Raw genomic sequence first — 10,334 nt, 5'->3', positions numbered from 1 at the left:
AGATTTAAATATATGATGTATGAAAATAAATAAGATATGTATAATAACATTTGTCTTTTACAGTTAATTCTTACAGTTGATAATCAATTCATTATCTCTTTTCTTACACTTTTTCTTTATCTGCTAGTCACTACTCTTACATGACCTCTATATAATACAGTGTTCAGTGACTAGATTCAGTAGCTTTCATCTTTTGTAATTCTGTCTCATGTATTATACTGTCTCTCTTCACTCACTCAGACTACTATGGTGAACAGCTCATTGAAACTAACCTCATCTGATCTCTGAGTGTTCTCAGAGATTGAGATGACTTGATCTCATGTGTCTGCAGATGTTTCAGATAGTTCATTCTCTGTAATCTTCACAATTGAACTGATGTAAACAGTTGAATTCAACTCTGAATTCCTTTTTCTTCTGTAATCTGACTCATGTGCAAGTCTGCTACTTTGAGACTGTTCTTTGCTGTGTTACATCTGCTGTCTGCAGCATGTTATTATATAATTAGCTACAGTCTCATCACTTATTGAAGTGTAATGTTTATCTGATTTCTTCATTACTTCTCATTCTTTTCTTATAATTATAAAAAGATTGAAATAAGTGAGATTATCTGATTTATAAGCATCTATGATTTCTCTTATCTTGTGAGACTTTTCAATTATAAGTCTCTTCTTTTTTAACACTGATAATAGTACTGTGAATAATTATAATTCACTCAGATCTTGTATCTTTGCTTTCATAAGTTATGAATCATTGATTAAGTTGTATAAGATCTGTCTCTCTGATTCTTTCAATGTGTATGTTCTCAGAGAATGTGATTTGAGTATTTTTGTCACGCTCCCGGCCGCGCCAAGGCCCCGTTGCGGTTCTACACGGCTCATTGCTTTCATGCGGATGATTTCATCCCATCTGAACCGGTTTCCAACCACTCTATGACATCATTCAGATATATCATAGAAAGATCTGATTGATGAATATGAGAACCCTGCTTCTATACAAGGTCAGCAGATTACTCTTTCTTGGCAATGAGGCGCTGCTGAGGTATCACTCTGACTATTCTCACTTGTGGAATGAGAGAAGGGTATCCATTCATTGTCTATATAGAATAGCTAGATGCTGGCTCCTCATTCAAGAAGTCAGTGATTTGTCTTTTTCTTCTACAGGAATAATATACACAAGAGTTACTGCATGCCTTATACAATCTTCTTAGTATACTAAGTATCATATCTGTGATATCCTCACAATAACCCTGTAGCCTACAAGCTCGCTATTCAAGCAAGATAGTCAAGCCTACTTATACAGCTTCTTAAACAACTATCTCTACATATCATCACCAGCTAGTCACTGCTTTGGTTTCATCACATTACAATTCAAATCACTCTATCTGATTACACATTTGAATCAGTCAAGCTCTAATAGACTGATATGGCCTCACACACCTGTGCTGAGACTGACTCAACCTCACTCTCTGGGGGAAACACTACATCATTTCCTAGAGTGTGTACATCTCTACCTCAGCAGGAATCTGAGATTCCTGAACCTGCTGCACATTTTGACATGAGCTCTTCAACCGCCCTGTCACCGCCGCGGCCCCTACACACCTACATCTATCATGGAGATAGAGAGATTAAGGTCAGAGATTCACTGAGATACAAGAGAAACATCTTGTCTGAATTTCACAGCTTTATCTGTACTCTTGAACAGAAATTCTGTCTTAATCTGAGCCAGTATAATACTCACAAGATATGAGTAATATACACTGTCAACCTTCTTGAAGGCATCTCTGTGACTACTTGAGTCATCAAGAAGAGGAAGCTTGAGTGTATCAATGCTGTCATGACTTGGGAAGAATTTAAGAACTTTCTACTGAATCAAATTAAAGATCATCACAACTGCAGCTTCACAGCAGCACAGCAGTTCAACTCATTATATTAACAAGATAATGAGAATCCTTTCAATTTCCATGCAAGATTTGAAGAATATTGAGAGAAACTGACTGATGATTTGAATCAATTAAAAACACAGCTTTATCTCACAAAGCTGACTCACAAGATGCAGACAATAATATCACAATATCAGAGTTCATCAATTAATCACACTGAGCTTGTCAATCTGACTTCTCAGATCTATTTGAATAATCAATTCTTTAAGAAAAAGGTTAACAAGACCTCTTCTAAGTAATCAATAATGAAATCTAAATAGTGTCATGACAGCTTCAGTGTAGAGAAAGTAAAGAAGAATTTCAAGTATTCTAATTCTTCACTCACTGTAAAGAAATATTAAAAAAGATTTGATAAAGATCTCTGTTTCAACTGCAGAGCTGGTGATCACTATATCAGTGATTATAAGAAGTCAAAGAAGAGAAGAAATTAAGAAGATATCTTCTCAAAGTTAACTTCTCTTCTGACAAATGTATTCATGAAAGATAAAGAAGAGAAAGAAAAGAATTGATAATTCTCACATCTCTGAGTTTATATTACAATCACAATGCATATTCTGAATGAGAAGATACTAGTGAGATGTCTACTCAACTTCAGAGTAGATACTAACTTCATATTCTATTTCTTTTCTTTGATGAAGAATTGAAAGAAGATAGATCTGTCAGATCATGTGAAATTTACAGATGAAATGAAATGTCACTGTTTTAGTATAATTCAAGCAAAGTGTGTGATCACAGACTCAGAAGAAATCTTTAAGAAGAGCAGTCTGCTTCTTCACACAGTTAATATTATAGATGAGAACATTATTCTAGATCTCTCATGATTTAGAGAAAACAATTCTCTCATTGACTGAGTCACTCAGGTGTGACAGTACTGTCTCACTGATGAAGAGACAGTAATAGAGGAATCTGAAGAGTTTCATCAGAAGAATCTTGAGAAAAAGATTGAGTTGATATACTGTGTAACAGATGATTGAGACTTGAGAACAGATGAAGAAGTCATCACTCTCACTGCAAGATTAGCAGCAGTATCTGTCATTGAAGACAGATGTACATGACATCTCTTTACAGATTTTAAGAATGTCTTTTCAGAAAGAGAAGCAGTGAAGTTTTCTGATATTAAGATACAATATAAGATTCATCTTGAAGACAGTGCAACAGTGCTATACAGGCCTCTTTATAACTTATCTATAAAGAAGTTGAATGTTCTGCACAAATATCTTGAAGAAGTATAATCAAAGAACTGAATATATTTATCAAAGAGTTCAGCAGAAGCATCTATACTCTTTATACTCAAGAAGAATGATAGACTATGTCTATGTGTAGACTATAGAGGCCTTAATAAGATGACAGTTAAGAATCACTATTCATTATTATTAATTGATGAGATGATCAATTGATTATCTGAAGTAAAGATATTCTCAAAGATTGATATACAGAATGTCTATTATAGAATCAGAGTTAACAAAGATAACATTTGAAAAATGACTTTTTATATCAAGTACAGCAATTTTAAATATCTTGTTTTATCTTTTAATCTTTATAATACTTCAGTCATCTTTCAGATCTATATAAATGAGACACTGCAGAGCCTTGTCAATGTCTTCTGCATAGTATATCTGAATAACATTTTAATCTTCTCAAAATCAGAGAAAGAATATGATATTCATGTTCAAGAAGTATTGAGTCACTTGAGACAGTATTAACTCTATACAAACACTGAAAAATGCTCATTCTACATACAGAAGATTGATTTCTTAGATTATATTATTGAGATGAATGACATTTCAATGAACAGAAGCTGAGTCTTCACTATTGAGAACTGGCTGATATCACAGATATATCACAAGATACAGATGTTTCTAGAATTTGTGAATTTCTACAGATAATTCATCTATACATATTCACAGATTACTGCCCTTCTTACAGATCTGTTAAAGAGAAGTGTGAAAGACAGAAAAACAGAACTGTTTATTCTCACTCAAGACACTGTGCAGGTATTTACAGAATTGAAACAAGCTTTCACAGATACTATGATACTGAATCATTTTAACTCTGACTTACTCAGTCAGTGTGAGACTGATGCATTCAGAAATGAGATCTGTGAAATCTTTTCACAGTTGACATCAGAGGCCTTTCAATGTTGAAAGAATCAGAGAATAATCATCTCTGAGAAAACAGATAATGAATTGTCTATGAAAGAAGACTTTTTCACAGAGTCTATAAGACATTATGAATGAAGATCAGTGACCTTCTTCTTCAAGAAGTTATCACTCATACAGAGAAGGTATGATACTCATGATCAGAAGATGTTAGTAATTGTTGAATTCTTTAAGATCTGATAACATTATCTTCAGAGTAGTAAGTACTCAGTGCAAGTTCTCACTGATCATGCAAATCTGCATTACTTCTTGATAACAAAGAGCTTAATAGAACATCAAGTCAGATGAGTAAAGCTGCTTTCAGAGTATGATTTCTATATCTGATATCATTCAGGTCAGCTTAACCTCACTGATACACTGTCTAAACAGCCTGATTATAATATCATTGATATGAAGAAGAATTCTATAAAAGAATCTCTGTTATCACTGCAGAAGAAGCTGACTGCAGGGGATTAAGGTTCTCTAAAGCTCAGAAATGACGCTGGAGAGACAGCTGCATGACTCAGTATAGAAGGTGAAAGAGAACTTGAGTTCTCACAGAGAACTGACACTGAAGATCATGAGCTTCTTATGTCACATCTTACAATTATTGAATTGACAAAGAATAAAACAGTCTACAACCTTTTAATCTGACTACTTTTAAAATTCATTGATAAGTTACAGAAGGGGGACATCTCTACTACAGCTCAAATTCAAAAGTTAAAGAAGAAAGAATTCAGTTTAAACTTGAAAGAGACAGGCTCTGAGCAGGGCAGTGCTGCTAAGAAATCAAGTCACTGATAACTAGAAGAATATGAACTTCTACTACTGAATGATTCAGTCTTCATTCCTCATAGCAGGGCAGTGTGCCAGGAGTTATTGAGAATTCATTATAATAATCCCCATACAGGGCACTTCAGGTTAGAGAAGACTGAGAAGCTTCTAAAATATAAATATATTTAAGACAAGCTCTGAACAGATGTCAAAGAGTATATTGAAACTTACAATGTCTATCAAAGAATAAAGATCTCATAGTATAAGTAATACAGCAAGTTGACATCACTGCCTGTTTCAAAGAGCTCATGACAGAATCTATTGATGAATTTCATAGTTAACCTGCTGAAGTTAACAAGAGTCAAAGAATATGACTCAATTTTGATCATTGTTAACTACTTTATAAAGATGATCAGATATATCTCTACTTATAAAAAGATTAAAGCTTCTGAATTGACTGACCTGTTTTTAAATATTATTATTCATGATCACAGTACTCTGAAATTGTTGATAACAGATCAAGAATTCCTCTTTATCAGTAAATACTAGTCAGCTTTTTACTATTATCTTATAATAAGATGTCTTCTCAGTACTGCATTTCATTCACAGATCAATGACCAGACTGAATATCAGAATCAAACACTAGAACAGTATCTTTAAGCATTCTATTCATATTATCAGAATGATTAGCTTAAACATCTTCTGATCACTGAAGTCATATATAATAATGCAAAGAATGCAATCTTAAAGATATCTTCTTTCTATACTTATTATGAATATAATTCTTCATTACTCAGTGACATTGCAGACAATATTTCAAAGAGAGGGATAGACAGTCAGAATGTCAGATAGATACAGAGAATGAAGTATTTCTCAGTATCAGAAGTAAAAGTGAGATTGGAACTTTTGAACAAAATTCATGAGAAGACAGTGAAAAGCATTCATCATACTCAGAAGCAGTAGATAGAATATTATAATTGAAAACATCTTCTGATAAAGTTCTTAATAGAGAATCAAGTGCTACTTTCAGCAAAGAACATCAAGATAACAAGACTGTGTAAAAAGCTCAGTGAGTAGTGACTAGAATCTTTCTCAGTAACAAGAGTGATAGATAAGCAGGTATATGAGTTAAAATTACTCACAGAATTGAAATCAATTCATTCTATTTTTCACATTTTCTATTTAAAGCTCTATAAGCAATACTCTGAAGCAGAGCTGTCTTGACTGAATGATATAGAGATTGAGAGTGATACTGAATATCTTGTGAAGAAAATATTGAATAAGTAAATATATTACAGCAAGCTTTAATATCTCATTAAATGAGAAGATTATTCATTATCAGAGAATTCATGAGAATCACTTAAGTATTTGAAAAATGCTGAGAAAGAGATTGCAAGCTATAAGACAGCTAGTAGAGATTATCTTATTACATGTCAGAGACATTGAACAAGAAATACTGCTTGAGACTTCTTATTTTTTTCAAAGGATTTTTTAGAGATGATCTCACAGTGATGAGCTGATGTCTTATAGACTCTGTAGCACTCTTCTTCTATTTTCTTTCAAAGAATTTTTAGAAGTTTAATGAGACTACACAAGTGTAAAATTCCTGAAGTGATTAGAGAAAAGAGATATTTGAAATCAACAAAAAAGATTAATATTAATCAACTCATGAACTGCTGCTATTCTAGTGAGACTGCAGTCTGCTGAAAAAGTAAAAAGAGAGAATCTCAGAGTCTACTCATCAATAATCACACTCTCATCAAACTCATTCTTCATCATTGAAGTCTCTGACACTGATATCTTTGTCTGCTGAGAAGTTAGCACTGTGATGCTGCAGAAGAGCATGAGAAATGCATAAAATATCAACTTATTAACTTACAAAGCATCTCAGTCATCTGCTTCAGTTGAAGTGAGATTCTCTTCAATCAGTGATTGATCTTTATGATACTTTCAACAGCAGTGCTGACTGATCTCTTCTTGAGACCAGTTATTCTGAGATGTTTTTTCATCTCAGAGATTCATGCTTTCATCTTCTTTTGCAGATAAGCAAGGGGGATCTCTTCAGCCTTGACAGAATCTATCAATGCTTGAAGCTCTGAGATCCTTGCTCTGTACTGCTTGAGCATCTGGACTCCTTGTCAGAGCTGACACAATGCCTTCTTGTAGAGTAGGTAATACTTACAGAGAGACAGGAGTCATTGTTATGAGTACAACAGAAACAACAGAAGTGAGAGAAGGAATGAGTGCACAGAATCCCTCTCTCCTTCAGCTGCTTGACACAGTGCAGGCAAGTGGCAGTGCTGGCCAGAGGCTGTATCAGAGCCTTCTCACAGAGAGAAGGCAAAGGAACCGCGGGACCCTGCGGACCCAACCCAGCAGCATCCTGAGCAGGGCTCGGGTGTGTGGGAGGGAAACTACAGATTGGGCTCCTTGGAGCCACTGTCCCTGAAACCAAGCTCTTCCCAGGTTCCTCTTCAAATGATCACACAGGGTCATACACCACTGTATTGACTGGGGGGGGGGGCGGCGTCGCAACAGTGGCGGGGGGGGCAGGAGATGCACTGACCAGCAGAACCGCCGCGGCTGCAAGAGAAGCAGGAGGAGGTGTGGCAATGGGAGCGGGGCTCCCGCAGCTCATTGACATCACTGCCTTTAATCTGGCTTTCTTGACAGTCATGGAGGCCGCAGCCGCACCATGAAGACATTTATTATTCACTAGAAAACATCAGAATAAGCCCCTTATTGTCTCCCAAGAATGATGCTCCCATGCACTCACTATTGCAGATGGAAGGGGGGGAGAAAAATGTGTCACAGGGAGGGGGGGATCTTTTCAGAAAAATCCTGCCACTACTGTTAGCTTTGTCTCTAAAACACATCACTTTTGCAGGGAATTTCATACATAGAATGGAATATATTGAGAGATCTGCAAGTCACTTATTAACTATATTTTTCATATTTCAAATTGATATATAAGAAACTCACTTATCACATGTTTGGTTTGAATGAAGATGAGAAAAGAAAGACCTATACAGTCAGCAGAAAAACTCATCTATTTCTTTATATCATACACAACACATACACTGCTAATCAGTTAACAACTGTTACTATATAACAAAGATAATTCCTAATTCAGTAATCTTGAGAACATAGAGACTATGCTCTTAAAGAGAAGAGCATTGTCACACTTCTGATCATGTCAAGGCCTCATTGCAGTTTCACATGGCTCATCACTTTCATGTGAATGATTTCATCCTGTCTGAACCAGTTTTCAACCACTCTATGACATCATTCAGATATATCATAGAAAGATCTGATTGATGGATATGAGAACCCCGCTTCTATACAAGGTCAGCAGATTACTCTTCCTTGGTAATGAGATGCCGCTGAGGTATCACTTCAGCTATTCTCACTTGTGAAATGAGAGAAGGGTATCTGCTCATTGTCTATATAGAATAGCTAGATGCTGGCTTCTCATTCAAGAAGCCAGCAATTCATCTTTTTCTTCTACAGGAATAATATACACAAGAGTTACTGCATGCCTCATACAATCTTCTTAGTATACTAAGTACCATATCTGTGATATCCTTGCAATAACCCTGTAGCCTATGAGCTCGCTATTCAAGCAAGATAGTCAAGCTCACTCATACAGCTTCTCAAACAACTACCTCTACGTGTCGCCACCGGCTAGCCACCGCTTCGGTTCCGCCACGTTACAATTTTATATAGCTCAAATCATCTAGATTGAAACTTCTCAGAACTCTCATTGTATATAACAACTCATATTCTCATCTTGAGACTCAATTTCTTAACTAGTGAGTCTTGTATTCTTCTTAATTGAATTGCTTGATTCAGAAGTAACTTGTTAGCTTTTATATATATGTGACTGATCTCTTTCAATCTTGATTCTGTGTCTGCAACTGTTGTGTTCACAACTGCTACTACTGTATTCATAACTGCTGTTTCTGCTGCATCTGTGACTGTTGCATTCACAACTGTTTTCTCCCTCACCTTTTTCAAAGCATTCTCTGAGATGTGCGGATGCAATTCATACAACAGATAGAATGATGAATGCTTGAAGACTGTATGCTATTGAATCTGTGTGATCAGTAGTGCCTGCCTGAGATATTCATTTTCATAGTCTCATAGACTTGTTCACTAGATATTTTATCAGCATATTGCTCAAGATTTCATTCAAGTGTTTCATCTTCTCATTCATCTGTGAATAATATGATGTTGTTCTATAATATCTTGTCTGTAACTGACTCATGAAATGCCTCACTACTTCTTCTATGAGATTCACACTATTATCAGTTAGAATCTCATACAGCATTTCATAGTTAATATAGAACTTATTATATAGAAACTTCATCAACATCTTCTCTATCATCTCTGAAACTGCTTTCATGACTGATCAGTCAGTAGTGTAATTAATAGTAGTAATTATTCATCAATTTTCATTTGACATCTGCAGTAATATGCCTATGAGATTCATCTCTCATCATTTGAACAGTTGTATTATACACTTTATCTGATATTACACTTTCTCACATTCTAACCCTTTCTTAGATTCTTTCACAACCTGGCAATTCAGGCACTTGTAAGCATATGTCTGAATGTTCTTGATCATGCTTGACTAGTATACTCTTGATTTGAGTACACTCATGAGTTCAGAGCTTTCTAAGTGACTGAATTTCTTGTGCATGTGAGTCATCAAGTCACATCTAAATGAAGATTCTAGATAGAGAGCTTCTATGTATTCTAGATTATAATAAAGCATAATATCATTTTTCAATTTTCTCAGCTTGAAGTTCAGAAGCATCTCTTCTACTACTCTCATGAAATACTTGTTATCTGACATCTTGTCATTCTTCAAGTAAGAGATCATGACATTTACTCATTTTGATTTCTTGCATTCTCTCAGCATGTTTAATATGAATGTTTCTTATATCTAGTTCACAGAATCCTCACTCATGAAATTGAGTCTGTGACTGATTACATCAGGTATCACAGTGTCTGATCTCTTTCAGTATTTAATATGAAGATTGTACACTTAGAACTCTGAGATTCAACATACTAAGTGTTTAAAAGGTTTTATTATTAATTATAGATAGACAAGGCTTTTATGATTCATAATCACTGTTATTGTATACCTGTTATTGATATATTTATTCTATAACATCAGCATGTGCTTAATTACTAGCAATTTCTTTTCATACACTGAGTAATTGAGCTCAGCATCTGATAGTTTTCTATCATTATATGTCATCAGATACAGCTTGTCATTCTTACTCATCTGTAGAAGAGTGCCTCTGATAGCTCATTTGAATGTGTTCATCTCAATGTAGAAAGGTTTATCACAATCTGATTAAATAAGCACTGAGAATGTTGTTACATGTTCTCTCAGTGTGAGAAAAGTCTCTTTACACACAGTATTTCAGATAATTGAATGAAACTTCTTCTTTCACAGATTTGCATCTATTTCT

Source organism: Blastomyces gilchristii, assembly GCF_000003855.2.
Source record: "Blastomyces gilchristii SLH14081 genomic scaffold supercont1.15, whole genome shotgun sequence".
NCBI lineage: Eukaryota > Fungi > Ascomycota > Eurotiomycetes > Onygenales > Ajellomycetaceae > Blastomyces > Blastomyces gilchristii.
The sequence above is the reverse complement of the archived record's forward strand: the minus strand, read 5'-3'. Positions refer to the sequence as shown.